We start from the raw sequence: 17994 nt of genomic DNA, 5'->3' as shown, positions 1-17994 counted from the left end.
GGCCCCCGCACTAGATACTTTGCATGACAGTACTGGTGTGGCTGGGACTGATAGTCCACCAAGATTCAGACTTACACGCGCGCGAGCACAGAGGCAGAGTTTAAATAGCAGTTAGAAGGGAGTCGGCTGACCAGCTGGGTCAGCTGACAAATTCCACTGCTCTCATTGGACCAGCAATTAGGGAGGTCCTGGAAAGGTCCTAGAATATATATACTGCTGGTTGTTCACTTGCTCTTTGTCTGGCGTGCGATCACATATGTGGGAGCACCCAGATCCGTAGTCAGATCCGCAAGTGTGCCGGGACCAGCTGGAGCTGTAATCCTACACTTAGCTAGATTCTGTTGATAGCTAAAGTACTAGTTTGATTGTGATTATCTGTTATGACTTTTGCCTGCCTTGACTACCCTTCTGAACTCTGATCTTGTACCTCGATAATTCTGATACTCTGTTGCCGATCTCCGGCTCGTTTCTAGACTCCGCCTCAGCCTCCTGATTCTGTACCTCGATATATCTGATACCCCGTTGCCGAACCCTGCCTGTACCTAGACTCCGGCTTTTGTCTCCTGATCTTGTACTTTATCTGTCCGTGTGTATACGACCTGGCTTGTCTGACCTCGAGAACCGACCTTACCATTGGAGGCGGTTCCTCGCTCTGTTAGCGACCCTTCTCCTGAGGGTCACTTTCAGACATCCTTCCTACTGTCAGTCTGACTCCTCCCGTCTTGGAGAGCTCATGTCTGCGGAAGGAATCTGTGTAGTACTCCATGCTGCACTGAGGCCTAGTCCTCAAAGTGATACTGTTACACCAAACACTACACTCTACTCAGGTGAACAGAGGTTAGTTTGTATATCGGATTATCGGTGAGACTGCAGATCACTTATAATCTGGTATATATCTGTATTTCCGGTGATACTGCAGATCACCGGTAATCAGATACTCTCTGCGCCCACCGATCGTTACACTAGCCCATTCACTTGCATTGTTGTGCATTTTTCCATAGCAGAAAAATGATAGGATTCTCAATCTAAAGGTATATAATATCCAAGTATCCTCCTCACTTCTCTGGTCAAGTGTGTTTTATGAATAGAGATAAGAGTGGTGTCATGTGGCCTCCCAGAATCCTTCACACCTCTCTGTTCAGGTGTGTTTTATGAATAGAGATAAGAGTAATGTCATGTGACCTCCCAGAATCCTCCTCACATCTATAGTCAGGTGTGTGTATTATTAACAGACATAAGAGTGATATCGTGTGACCTCCCAGAATCCTCCTCACCTCTCCAGTCAGCAGATTGATGATCTCCAGGGTGAGGTTGAACATCCTCTTGGTCATGTGACTCTGGTCCTCATCCATCCTTAGTGATGTGGTCATGTGATCTGTACAGGATGCTTCTGCCTTTTGATAGATAATAAGAGGAGGATAATCTAGGCTGTACAGTTGTCAGTGGTGAAACTACCAATACAGGATGCCCCCTCCCAGCACTCCCTATTGCTGTCACTTGTGGGTGGTGGGGCCATGCAGTGTATAACAGGAAAGCATAAAAAGTAGGTTTATAGCTACCTGTGTACTATATTCACAGCGTGCTGTCGTCCTGTCCTCCCTCTGCCTCCTCTCCAGCTGGCCTTCTCTCCTCACATCCACCTCCCACTGGTACCATTCCTGCGATGTTACAGCAGTGCTGGTAGTGGTAGATGGATGAGGAGAGAAGAGGCAGAGACTGAGGCTAATGGGAGCAGAGGACTGGAGCACACACTGACAGGTAGCTATAAACCAATGTAATCCTTCCTGTTACTACTCTGCATGGAGGTGGGGAAGGGAGCAATACTGGAGTGTGGGCATGGCTATACTGGGAAAGAAATGGCATTACTGGGGTTAAGGAACATTATATACTGCAGGATAATGGCAATGCTGGGGGACACACAGGGGACATGGCTATACTGGGAAAGAAAAGACATTACTGGGGTGGGGGACATTACATACTGGAGGATAATGCCAATGCTGGGGGACACGGGGCAGACATGGCTATACTGGAAAAGAAATGGCATTACTGGGGTGGGGGACATTACATACTGGAGGATAATGGCAATGCTGGGGGACACAGGGGGGACATGGCTATACTGGGAAACAAATGGCATTACTGGGGTGGGGGACATTACATACTGGAGGATAAGGCAATGCTGGGGGACACAGGGGGACATGGCTATACTGGGGGAGAAACAGGGCCGGATTTGGACTTCCCAGTGCCCTAGGCCGGGTACCACCAACCGCCCCCCCCCCCTCACACACACACACACACACACACACACACACACACACACACACACACACACACACACACACACACTCAGAGTGCATACACACATCAGACCATAGTCTTTGGAAAATGAAAGATCACAGACCAATTTTACCCCCTTCCATGTAGTATGAGAGCCATACCTACACAGTCTATTCTATGGAGCTGAACTCCCCATCAGATAGAAATCTTTGCAAGATGCTGCACACAAAGATGCTGTACACATTCAAAAGATCAGTATCTGCAAAAGATCTGTTCCTGCAAAAGATCCATTCCTGCAAAATGCATTCATAGTCTATGATATCTGCAGATCCTCATACACACTTTGTTTAACAGACATTCATCTTCAAATCAGATCCACCAGGATGGATCTTCAGATCTGCAGATGATTGTCTGATCTGCAGATGAATGTCTGTTAAACAAGGTGTGTATGATGATCTGCAGATCTCATAGACTATGAATTAATTTTGCAGGAACGGATATTTTGCAGGAACAGATCTTTTGCAGATATTGATCTTTTGAATGTGTACAGCATCTTGCAAAGATTTCTATCTGATGGGGAGATCAGCTCAATAGAATAGACTGTGTAGGTATGGCTCTCATACTACATGGAAGGGGGTAAAATTGGTCTGTCATCTTTCATTTTCCAAAGACTATGGTCTGATGTGTGTATGCACCTTCACTCAATATCATACTGTCCAACATCCTGACTAAAGGCTCATACACACATCAGACCATAGTCTTTGGAAAATGAAAGATCACAGACCAATCTTACCACCCTTCATGTAGTATGAGAGCCATTCCTACACAGGCCTCAATTCACGGAGCATTATCAAACATTTATCAAACACTTTATCAAACGTTTGATAATTTACCTCATGGGTAAAATCTCATTTTAAATTCACTAAGGTGTTATATGTTTATCGAATGTTTTACCGATAAAATGTTCAACAAATATATAACACCTTAGTGAATTCAAAATGAGATTTTACCTATGAGGTAAATTATCAAACATTTGATAAAGTGTTTGATAAACGTTTGATAATGCTCCGTGAATTGAGGCCAATGTCTATTCTATGGAGCTGAACTCCCCATCACACAAAAATCTTTGCAAGATGCTGCACACAAAGATGCTGTACACATTCAAAAGATCAGTATCTGCAAAAGATCTGTTCCTGCAAAAGATCCGTTCCTGCAAAATGCATTCATAGTCTATGATATCTGTAGATCATCATACACACCTTGTTTAACAGACATTCATCTGCAGATCAGATCCACCAGGATGGATTTTCAGATCTGCAGACGATTGTCTGATCTGCAGATGAATGTCAGTTAAACAAGGTGTGTATGATGATCTGCAGATCTCATAGACTATGAATGCATGCAATTTGCAGGAACGGATCTTTGGCAGGAACAGATCTTTTGCAGATACTGATCTTTTGTGTCTGTACAGCATCTGTGTGTGCAACATCTTGCAAAGAATTTTTTCTGATGGGGAGTTCAGCTCCAAAGAAAAGACTGTGAAGGTATGGCTCTCATACTACATGAAGGGTGGTAAGATTGGTCTGTGATCTTTCATTTTCCAAAGACTATAGTCTGATGTGTGTATGATCCTTAACGATCACTTGTTTGCAGGAGGAAATGCCTGTTTTAATGACTCGTGTATACCTCTGAAAAATGATGAATGATTGTTTTCCTGTTAGAGCAGTGAGTCCCTAATGCCTGGTACGCCCCAGATAGATGGGTTGAATCGATTTTCCGATCACTTATACAAAGTCGATTAGAAAAATGATCAGAAATCAGATTAGACCTGTCAGAAATAATCAATTCGAACCCATCTATCTGATGGCAAATTGTATGGTGTGTACCAGGCATGAAGTAGCAGAGCGGCGTTCATCTCCCTCTCTGCTATTCTGTAATCACAGATCTGTTGCATTTATTTTGTAGTATTTATTGTACTGATTCTTTCACAGGTGTTTTTTTTACTGTTTGCCAATACGGTACAAATATATATTTTTTTAATTTTTAGTATATGTTATTACTTTTGGTATACAAAACAGAATGTAACAATACAAACGTATACAACAGTACATTTGCAATTATAATTATTGTCTATCTCACACTACTGCAGACTACTGCTGCCTTTAAAATGAGCCAGCAAGGGGTTAAGATTTAGCTTAGAAGGGGTTGCCATAAATCTCTCTAAGGAAAAAAAAACCAAAAACCTTATCTTTCTGTTTAAGATTTACAATCCAGGGGGAGAGAGGAGAAGGAATGGCTCAAGTCATTAACAGAGTCTGACCAGCAATACATTGTTTAGCCCAGCTTGAGTTGTAAAGTGGAAATAATTCTGTTAAAATGTTTACCTTACTGGATCAGAAATTGTCTACAACAAGAGTCACAGACTGCGCAGCAAGCAGTGAGCACATTGTGGTCCATGTTTCTCTCACCCCTGGCAATAAACTGAAGCTTGTATGTTCAGGAGATAGCACTGTCTCATCGCACACCACGAAGTAAGTAAAATACACGGAGCTCTGGAATTCTGACTGTGTGTGCAGCAAAGCAGGGCGGCTTCTGAGCAGGAGAAATGATTTATTTTGACAAGCAGCGTCTTATCTCTCTCAGGTCCTGTCGCCCTTTTATTATTCTGGCTTTTTACCGCCCTAGGCCGTGGCCTTTGTGGCCTTTGCAGAAATCCGGGCCTGGGGAGAAATGGCATTACAGGGGTTGAGGAACATTACATACTGGAGGATAAGGCAATGCTGGGGGACATGGCTATACTGGGAAAGAAATGGCATTACTGGGGTGGGGGACATTACATACTGGAGGATAATAGCAATGCTGGGGCACACAGGGGGGACATGGCTATACTGGGAAAGAAATGGCATTACTGGGGTGGGGGACATTACATACTGGAGGATAAGGCAATGCTGGGGGACACAGGGGGGACATGGCTATACTGGGAAAGAAATGGCATTACTGGGGTGGGGGACATTACATACTGGAGGATAATGGCAATGCTGGGGGACACAGGGGGGACATGGCTATACTGGGAAAGAAATGGCATTACTGGGGTGTGGACATTACATACTGGAGGATAATGGCAATGCTGGGGGACACAGGGTGGACATGGCTATACTGGGAAAGAAATGGCATTACTGGGGGGGCATTACATACTGAAGGATAAGGCAATGCTGGGGCACACAGGGGGGACATGGCTATACTGGAAAAGAAATGGCATTACTGGGGGGACATTACATACTGGAGGATAATGGCAATGCTGGGGGACAAGGGGGGGCATGGCTATACTGGGAAAGAAATGGTATTACTGGGGGGGGGGGTGCATTACATACTGGAGGATAAGGCAATGCTGGGGGACACAGGGGGGACATGGCTATACTGGGAGAGAAATGGCATTACTGGGGTGGGGGACATTACATACTGGAGGATAATGGCAATGCTGGGGGACACAGGAAGGACATGGCTATACTGGGAAAGAAATGGCATTACTGGGGTGGGGGACATTACATACTGGAGGATAATGGCAATGCTGGGGGACACAGGGGGACATGGCTATACTGGGGGAGAAATGGCATTACTGGGGGGGGGACATTACATACTGGTGGACAATAGCAATGCTGGGGGACACAGAGAGGGATATGGCTATACTGGGAAAGAAATGACAGTAAGACTAAAAAGCACTAAAAACAGTTTAAAATGGGAAGTAGTGCTGGACTTACCTCCCCACTGAAGACTTGAATTGTCTAATTTAGGCAGATTTTATTGTATACTCCACAAAACAGTGCAACGCGTTTTGCAGGTATTTTACCCGCTTCTTCAGGGAATTAACAGGAGCAACTAAGAGGGTAAAACAATAAGCTAAGAGTTCAATTCAAAAATAAACTGCAATGATATCTAATATCATAGATAGATAGTCGATCTTTCGAATAGTAATGCATAGGAGTTTGTTCAAATACTCCTTATTATTAAAAGAATTGTGTCACATGACCAGCGAGGTATCTTGTCAGGTAACTAATTACTCCCCATAAAGACATATATAGTAATACAATAGTGAAGGCATAACTAAGAAATAGGATATAAATAGCAGAATCCTATACCAATAAATCCCTGTATACAATAATCATAATATAATGTAGTAGATCTGTAAGTTAAAACATATACCCATATCCATATATATATATACATATATATATACACACACACACACACACATATACACACTTGGATACATACATACAATGAAATTCCTTTATAGTAAACTCCAAGGGACCGAAAGAAAAGTAATTTACTATATTATAATTGGTTATACAGTGTATATTTATACAGACACATTTGCTAGGACCTGAGGACTGAGTTTACTATAACAACATTCTACTGTATATACTGTACTGTATATACTGTACATATCCCACAAATGACATGGTGCTAGGCTAGTATACACACACCTACACATACACTACACAAATACACACATCTACACATACACTACACATATACATATCACACAAATGGCATGGTGCTAGGCTAGTATACACACATCTACACATACACTACACATATACATATCACACAAATGGCATGGTGCTAGGCTAGTATACACACATCTGCACATACACTACACATATACATATCACACAAATGACATGGTGCTAGGCTAGTATACACACATCTACATACACTACACATATACATATCATACAAATGGCACAGTGCTAGGCTAGTATACACACATCTACACATACACTACACATATCACACAAATGACATGGTGCTAGGCTAGTATACACACACATCTACACATACACTACACATATACATATCACACAAATGACATGGTGCTAGGCTAGTATACACACATCTGCACATACACTACACATATACATATCCCACAAACGACATGGTGCTAGGCTAGTATACACACATCTACATACACTACACATATACATATCCCACAAATGACGTGGTGCTAGGCTAGTATACACACATCTACATACACTACACATATACATATCCCACAAATGGTATGGTGCTAGGCTAGTATACACACACCTACACATACACTACACATATACATATCACACAAATGATATGGTGCTAGGCTAGTATACACACACCTTCAAATACACTACACATATACATATCACACAAATGACATGGTGCTAGGCTAGTATACACACATCTACACATACACTACACATATACATATCACATAAATGACATGGTGCTAGGCTAGGATACACACAACTACACATACACTACACATATACATATCCCACAAATGACATGGTGCTAAGCTAGTATACACACATCTGTACATACACTACACATATACATATCCCACAAATGACATGGTGCTAGGCTAGTATACACACATCTACACATACACTACACATATACATATCCCACAAACGACATGGTGCTAGGCTAGTATACACACATCTACATACACTACATATATACATATCACACAAATGGTATGGTGCTAGGCTAGTATACACACACCTACACATACGCTACACATATACATATCACACAAATGGCATGGTGCTAGGCTAGTATACACACATCTACATACACTACACATATACATATCACATAAATGACATGGTGCTAGGCTAGGATACACACAACTACACATACACTACACATATACATATCACACAAATGATATGGTGCTAGGCTAGTATACACACATCTACATACACTACACATATACATATCCCACAAATGACATGGTGCTAGGCTAGTATACACACACCTACACATACACTACACATATACATATCACACAAATGATATGGTGCTAGGCTAGTATACACACATCTACACATACACTACACATATACATATCACACAAATGATATGGTGCTAGGCTAGTATATACACACCTACACATACACTACACATATACATATCACACAAATGACATGGTGCTAGGCTAGTATACACACATCTACATACACTACACATATACATATAACACAAATGACATGGTGCTAGGCTAGTATACACACATCTACATACACTACACATATACATATCCCACAAATGACATGGTGCTAGGCTAGGATACACACATCTGCACATACACTACACATATACATATCACACAAATGACATGGTGCTAGTCTAATATACACACATCTGCACATACACTACACATATACATATCACACAAATGACATGGTGCTAGGCTAGGATACACACATCTGCACATACACTACACATATACATATCACACAAATTACATGGTGCTAGGCTAATATACACACATCTACACATACACTACACATATACATATCCCACAAATGACATGGTGCTAGGCTAGGATACACACATCTACACATACACTACACATATACATATCACACAAATGACATGGTGCTAGGCTAGTATACACACATCTACATACACTACACATATACATATCCCACAAATGACATGGTGCTAGGCTAGTATACACACATCTGCACATACACTACACATATACATATCACACAAATGACATGGTGCTAGGCTAGTATACACACATCTACATACACTACACATATACATATAACACAAATGACATGGTGCTAGGCTAGTATACACACATCTACATACACTACACATATACATATCCCACAAATGACATGGTGCTAGGCTAGGATACACACATCTGCACATACACTACACATATACATATCACACAAATGACATGGTGCTAGGCTAATATACACACATCTACACATACACTACACATATACATATCACACAAATGACATGGTGCTAGGCTGCACACACCTACACATACACTACACATATACATATCACACAAATGACATGGTGCTAGGCTAGTATACACACATCTACACATACACTACACATATACATATCACACAAATGACATGGTGCTAGGCTAGTATACACACATCTACACATACACTACACATATACATATCACACAAATGACATGGTGCTAGGCTAGTATACACACATTTACATATACACTACACATATACATATCACACAAGTGACATGGTGCTAGGCTAGGATACACACATCTACAGATACACTACACATATACATACCACACAAATGACATGGTGCTAGGCTAGTATACACACATCTACACATACACTACACATATACATATCACACAAATGACATGGTGCTAGGCTAGGATACACACATCTACATATACACTACACATATACATATCACACAAGTGACATGGTGCTAGGCTAGGATACACACACCTACAGATACACTACACATATACATATCACACAAATGGCACAGTGCTAGGCTAGTATACACACATCTACACATATACTACACATACAGTGGTGTGAAAAACTATGTGCCCCCTTCCTGATTTCTTATTCTTTTGCATGTTTGTCACACTTAAATGTTTCTGCTCATCAAAAACCGTTAACTATTAGTCAAAGATAACATAATTGAACATAAAATGCAGTTTTAAATGATGGTTTTTATTATTTAGTGAGAACAAAAACTCCAAATCTACATGGCCCTGTGTGAGAAAGTGATTGCCCCCCTTGTTAAAAAATAACTTTACTGTGGTTTATCACACCTGAGTTCAATTTCTGTAGTCACCCCCAGGCCTGATTACTGCCACACCTGTTTCAATCAAGAAATCACTTAAATAAGAGCTATCTGACACAAAGAAGTAGACCAAAAGCACCTCAAAATCTAGACATCATGCCAAGATCCAAAGAAATTCAGGAACAAATGAGAACAAAAGTACTGTAATTGAGATCTATCAGTCTGGTAAAGGTTATAAAGCCATTTCTAAAGCTTTGGGACTCCAGCGAACCACAGTGAGAGCCATTATCCACAAATGGCAAAAACATGGAACAGTGATGAACCTTCCCAGGAGTGGCCGGCCGACCAAATTTACCACAAGAGCGCAGAGAAAACTCATCCAAGAGGCCACAAAAGACCCCAGGACAACATCTAAAGAACTGCAGGCCTCACTTGCCTCAATTAAGGTCAGTGTTCACGACTCCACCATAAGAAAGAGACTGGGCAAAAACTGCCTGCATGGCAGATATCCAAGGCGCAAACCTTTTGCTAAAAAACATCTCAATGATTGCCAAGACTTTTGGGAAAATACCTTGTGGACTGACGAGACAAAAGTTTAACTTTTTGGAAGGTGCATGTCCCGTTACATCTGGCGTAGAAGTAACACAGCATTTCAGCAAAAGAACATCATACCAACAGTAAAATATGGTGGTGGTAGTGTGATGGTCTGGGGTTGTTTTGCTGCTTCAGGACCTGGAAGGCTTGCTGTGATAGATGGAACTAGGGATGAGCGTAATGACCTAATTACGAATTTCCGAAATTTCGCGAAATTACTACAATTACGATTTTAGCAGTAATCGAAATTTCGTAATTTTCGCAAATTACGCAAATTTTCGTAATTACGATTACGAAATTTAGTATTTTAAAGTTTGCAAAGGTTTCTATCCCTCTAGATGCCTAAAATGAATAACCAACCATCCTCCTCCTCCCTCCCTCTCCCTCTCTCCCTCTCTCTCATTTGTAGTATTTCAAAACCATACTCACATTCATGACATGTCCAGGGATCAAACCCAGGCCAACCACATGGAAGACAGCTATGCTCACCACCATACCACCAAACACACACTAAATAGACTGCTAACCTAAATCTTACTTGTAGACAGTCATATGAGACACATGCTGGGTGCAGGGCTTTGTGATTGGACCATGCGATAGAGTGAGGTGCAAAAATGAAATCATGCCTAGCAGAGGATGGTTTCACAGTGCTAAATGCTAGGCTGGCTGTGGTGCAATTGGTTAGTGTGTCTGGCTGGTAACAGCAAGGTTACAGGTTCAATTCCATCCAGGCATGTCTTTTCCTTTTGCGTTCAACAGTTGTCCAAACAGAGCCAACAGAGCCCCAGATAGCCATGTAGAGTTAGGTCACAGCTAGCCTGGCTGTGGTGCAATTGGTTAGTGTGTCTGGCTGGTAACAGCAAGGTTACAGGTTCGATTCCATCCAGGCATGTCTTTTCCTTTTGCGTTCAACAGTTGTCCAAACAGAGCCAACAGAGCCCCAGATAGCCATGTAGAGTTAGGTCACAGCTAGCCTGGCTGTGGTGCAATTGGTTAGTGTGTCTGGCTGGTGACAGCAAGGTTACAGGTTCGATTCCATCCAGGCATGTCTTTTCCTTTTGCGTTCAACAGTTGTCCAAACAGAGCCAACAGAGCCCCAGATAGCCATGTAGAGTTAGGTCACAGCTAGCCTGGCTGTGGTGCAATTGGTTAGTGTGTCTGGCTGGTAACAGCAAGGTTACAGGTTTGATTCCATCCAGGCATGTCTTTTCCTTTTGCGTGCGCGCGCTGCGCCATTGAACCCCATGGGGTATTTTGCGTGCGTAAAACTTTACGCATGCAAAACTTTGTGCTCGGTGTTTGGACAACTGTTGAACTCAAAAGGAAAAGACATGCCTGGATGGAATCGAACCTGTAACCTTGCTGTTACCAGCCAGACACACTAACCAATTGCACCACAGCCAGGCTAGCTGTGACCTAACTCTACATGGCTATCTGGGGCTCTGTTGGCTCTGTTTGGACAACTGTTGAACGCAAAAGGAAAAGACATGCCTGGATGGAATCGAACCTGTAACCTTGCTGTTACCAGCCAGACGCACTAACCAATTGCACCACAGCCAGCCTAGCATTTAGCATTGTGAAACCATCCTCTGCTAGGCATGATTTCATTTTTGCACCTCACTCTATCGCATGGTCCATGGTCCAATCACAAAGCCCTGCACCCAGCATGTGTCTCATATGACTGTCTACAAGTAAGATTTAGGTTAGCAGTCTATTTAGTGTGTGTTTGGTGGTATGGTGGTGAGCATAGCTGTCTTCCATGTGGTTGGCCTGGGTTTGATCCCTGGACATGTCATGAATGTGAGTATGGTTTTGAAATACTACAGATCTCTGGAGAGAGAGGGAGGGAGAGGAGGAGGTGGCTGGCTGTGCTATTCATTTTAGGCATCTAGAGGGATAGAAACCCTTACAAACCTGAAAAAGTAAAATTTCGGTTGGAGACACGAAATTCGTCATTACGGGAGTGAAATTTCGATTACGAAATTGTAAATTACGATTTGAAAATTAATTACGAAATTACGAATTTGGGTCGTAATGTTAAATTTCGCATTCGTAATAAAAGCAGTTCGAAATTTCGAAAATTTCGGCTCATCTCTAGATGGAACCATGAATTCTACTGTCTACCAAAAAAATCCTGAAAGAGAATGTCCGGCCATCTGTTCGTCAACTCAAGCTGCAGCGATCTTGGGTGCTGCAGCAGGACAATGACCCAAAACACACCAGTAAATCCACCTCTGAATGGCTGAAGAAAAACAAAATGAAGACTTTGGAGTGGCCTAGTCAAAGTCCTGACCTGAATCCTATTGAGATGTTGTGGCATGACCTTAAAAAGGCGGTTCATGCTAGAAAACCCTCAAATAAAGCTGAATTACAACAATTCTGCAAAGATGAGTGGGCCAAAATTCCTCCAGAGCGCTGTAAAAGACTCCTTGCAAGTTATCGCAAACGCTTGATTGCAGTTATTGCTGCTAAGGGTGGCCCAACCAGTTATTAGGTTCAGGGGGCCATTTCTTTTTCACACAGCTCCATGTAGGTTTTGAGTTATTTTTCTCACTAAATAATAAAAAATCATCATTTAAAACTGCATTTTGTGTTCAATTATGTTATCTTTGACTAATAGTTAACGGTTTTTGAAGAGCAGAAACATTTAAGTGTGACAAATATGCAAAAGAATAAGAAATCAGGGAGGGGGCAAATAGTTTTTCACACCACTGTATACATATCACACAAATGACATGGTGCTAGGCTAGTATACACACATCTGCACACATACTACATGTATGGGCGTGTTTGAAGCTACACTGAAGGAGTGTGAACACACTAAGAAACTGCTCATCTCTGCATACCAGGTATACAATACCATTGTTTACATGCTATCTGAGGACTTGTCAAGCTTATTTATGCCCTATAAGCTGTAGCTATGAATAGTCCAGTAGTAGAAAACAGTGAAGCACCTCTCCTCTGTTAACTCAATAATCGATGTGCCTGGGTCCGAGCTGGCAGCACTCCAGATCCCTATAAGCAGCAAGAAGATAGGACCGGCACCATCCAGTGTATTCTTATGCTCTTTTATTGTCAAATGACATAGCAGTCTGTAAGGTTACAGCAGCAACGTTTTGAAGCTCACAGCTTCTTTATCAAGCTCAGCAATATGTCATCACAAAATGCATTAACACACTTCCACTTATATACCATCATGTTAGCAACTAACCAATCATGTGCTTGACACTTCTACACGAATCACAACAGTCCGTGTCTAGCCGGACCTGATAGAAAACCACATGGCTAAAGTTGCTATTGGTTACCTGCATGGGCGCCACCCATTATCTGTTATTCAAAAGTAATTGGTCAGCGCCAGGAGCGCCTGTCCTGCTGTCAGCCTCCCTCTCCCTCCCCTGCTCCGCCCTGCAAGCGGCGGACCTGACAGGAGACAGGGGGGTCACGTGTGCTGGCATGATGCTATCACGCCGGTATATAGATTATATATTTTGCATTTAGGTGGGGCCATATTCGGCCCTTTCAGGCATTTGTGTCAGAATTGATGGTACAGTGTAGTGATATCAAACTTGCATTACATAGTTCGAGTGAACAGGTGAGCTTCCTCGATACTATGGTCATGAGAAGGGGAGAGCACTTGGTTACCGACCTCTATGTTAAGCCTATGGATGTGATCTCCCTGCTTCATTATCGGAGTTTTCATCCGAGGGCATCTAGAGGTTCGGTTCTAATCAGCCAGTTTCAGAGGGTCTGGACAATAGTGGACGATGAGACAGTGAGTGACAAGAGAATTCAGGAAATGCAATGCAAATTTTTGCAGAGGGGATACCATCTGACATAGTACATAGTATCATATCTAATGAGAGTATGGGAGTATGGGTCACAAAATGAAGAGAACCATTAGAAACAGGATACCGTTTATTAGTAGATATAATACAGCTAGTGATGATATAGCAAAAATTGTAAAAAAAACATTGGTATCTGTTAGCTGAGAGTTTTCCCCAAGTTGAACAGTTTGCTAACCCCCCTATGATCTCATATACAAGGGCTCCTAACCTCAGGGACCGTCTGGTACATGCAGATATGGGGGGCACACCTCCACAACCAGGGTTCGCACGTAGGGGAACATCCCCATGCATGAACTGCATACACTGCAGTTCGGTCATTAAAGGGGATGAAATAAGACACCCTTACAAGGGCACAAAATTTAAAATACGTGGATGTCACACGTGTGACTCTACGTCTGTGGTCTATGCACTTAAATGTCCTTGTGGATTACTTTATATAGGACAGACCACCCAAAAGATGAAGAAGTGACTTTCTTCTCATAAATATGCCACTCGGGAACACCTGGTTGAGCAGGCTGTGCTGTACCATTTTGATCAGGCTAAACCTCAGGTAAACCAACTTAGGTTCATGGTTATTGAACAAGTGCCACCTTCCAGGCGAGGAGGCGATAGAATTAAAAAATTATTATGGTGTGAAGCCTTTTGGATTAAAACATTAGATACAATGGAACCCAGAGGCCTCAATAGAGAGTTGGACCTTTTGCCCTTTTTATAAATGCATTATTGGACATCTGTGCATGTGCTGTGTAGGATGGGTATTGGTTGCATGGATTACATCCATGCTAGCGTTATCTATAGGGACCAACTGTCCCTCATGCAGCCACATCTCTGTAGTTAAGTATTGCTGAGCTATGGCTAGGCTCTTTGTGTGCATATGTAAATATAAGTGGGTGCTGTTTATAATAGTGTACACTATGGCCGCCGATGGGAGCGTCATGTTTCTTTGGTAACAGCTTCAGTGACTGGGTAGAGCCGGCATTGTCCGGCTCACCCTTAATTGGCTGTCGGCTAGTGTTGGGCGGGTACTGGCGCGATAGCGTCATGCCGGCACACGTGACCCCCCTGTCTCCTGTCAGGTCCGCCGCTTGCAGGGCGGAGCAGGGGAGGGAGAGGGAGGCTGACAGCAGGACGGGCGCTCCTGGCACCGACCAATTACTTTTGAATAACAGATAATGGGTGGTGCCCATGCAGGTAACCAATAGCAGCTTTAGCCATGTGGTTTTCTATCAGGTCCGGCTAGACACGGACTGTTGTGATTCGTGTAGAAGTGTCAAGCACATGATTGGTTAGTTGCTAACATGATGTTATATAAGTGGAAGTGTGTTGATGCATTTTGTGATGACATATTGCTGAGCTTGATAAAGAAGCTGTGAGCTTCGAAACGTTGCTGCTGTAACCTTACAGACTGCTATGTCATTTGACAATAAAAGAGCTTAAGAATACACTGGATGGTGCCGGTCCTATCTTCTTGCTGCTATAAGCTGGAGCTACACATAGGGTAACCTTTCCAGTATTTGCATTACTATAGACCTGCAGCAATTTAGAGGAATAGAGTATCTATTCAGATCTATAGTGATTTAAAGCAACAGTACCACACCATGCTGATTTGCAAATAAGCTTTTGCTTATGAACCTAATTCAAACAGATATGCAGCATGGCAGCATTCTAGGGAGCATGTTACTCCATAGCTAATGTGGACTTTTTCAGGAAGTCCCTATGAAGTGATTTTTATTATTTTTTTTTATAAATTTTCATCAATTTTGTATTAATTTTCATCAATTTTATTAATTATATCATTTTTATTATTTTTCAATGAATAAAGTATTTTTCATCCTATATTTTCACTATATGTGGTGTATGTACACACATTTTTATACCCAGGAGGGGAGATTTTAAGGGATCGATTTGTGGTCTCCATTCTACTTACAATTGATAAGTGCTAGCGCAGTCTGACATTTGATTTTAGTATACACACACATCTACACATGCACTACACATATACATATCACACAAATGACATGGTGCTAGGCTAATATACACACATCTGCACATACACTACACATATACATATCACACAAATGACATGGTGCTAGGCTAATATACACACATCTGCACATACACTACACATATACATATCACACAAATGACATGGTGCTAGGCTAGTATACACAGATCTGCACATACACTACACATATACATATCACACAAATGACATGGTGCTAGGCTAGTATACACACATATCTACACATGCACTACACATATACATATCACACAAATGACATGGTGCTAGGCTAGTATGCACACATCTACACATACACTACACATATACATATCACACAAAGGACATGGTGCTAGGCTAATATACACAGATCTGCACATACACTACACATATACATATCACACAAATGGCATGGTGCTAGGCTAGTGTACACACATCTACACATACACTACACATATACATATCACTCAAATGACATGGTGCTAGGCTAGAATACACACATCTACACATACACTACACATATACATATCACACAAATGACATGGTGCTAGGCTAGTATACACACATCTACACATACACTACACATATACATATCACACAAATGACATGGTGCTAGGCTAGTATAAACACATCTACACATACACTACACATATACATATCACACAAATGACATGGTGCTAGGCTAATATACACACATCTGCACATACACTACACATATACATATCACACAAATGACATGGTGCTAGGCTAATATACACACATCTGCACATACACTACACATATACATATCACATAAATGACATGGTGCCAGGCTAGTATACACACATCTACACATACACTACACATATACATATCACACAAATTACATGGTGCTAGGCTAGTATATATACATCTACACATACACTACACATATACATATCACACAAATGACATGGTGCTAGGCTAGTATACACACACATCTACACATACACTACACATATACATATCCTACAAATGACATGGTGCTAGGCTAGGATACACACATCTACACATACACTACACATATACATATTACACAAATGATATGGTGCTAGGCCAGGATAAATTGACCATAGAAACAAAGATGCTTTGAGTTCACCAGGAGAAAAGCGCAATATAAATGTTATTTGTCTTGTCCTGTTAGCAGCGAGGTTGTGTAATGAAGAACTATAAATAGGCCTAGTTACCTGACCACGAGCTCTTAGCAGGCAGGATGCTTCTGTGCTGCTGGCACGCGGAATGCGGAAGTAACTAGAGGAAGCACCTGTCCAGTGCGAGTGGAGGGGAGAGTGGCATGCATGTGACGTCATTACTCTGTGTGCACATGGGTAGTATGATGCGGCCATCTTAGGTGAGGGAACAGGATGGTGAATGGGAAAGGAAAGGAGACTATGCAGTAGACTATCAGACTATACCTTTATTTGAAAAATTAACAGAAATACACCCTGATGACATACTTATTATCAAGTCCATATGGAAACTGTTTTTTTTTTTTGTTTCGATTTTAAATAGCTTTTTTTTGGTAATTATAGGTTGTAAGGGGTTAAAAAAATAAATTATGTATTTCTATATACAGTGGCTTGCAAAAGTATTCGGCTCCCTTGAAGTTTTCCACATTTTGTCACATTACTGCCACAAACATGAATCAATTTTATTGTAATTCCACATGAAAGCCCAATA

The sequence above is a fragment of the Hyperolius riggenbachi genome, chromosome 10 (assembly GCF_040937935.1).
Source record: "Hyperolius riggenbachi isolate aHypRig1 chromosome 10, aHypRig1.pri, whole genome shotgun sequence".
NCBI classification, from domain to species: domain Eukaryota; kingdom Metazoa; phylum Chordata; class Amphibia; order Anura; family Hyperoliidae; genus Hyperolius; species Hyperolius riggenbachi.
The sequence above is the reverse complement of the archived record's forward strand: the minus strand, read 5'-3'. Positions refer to the sequence as shown.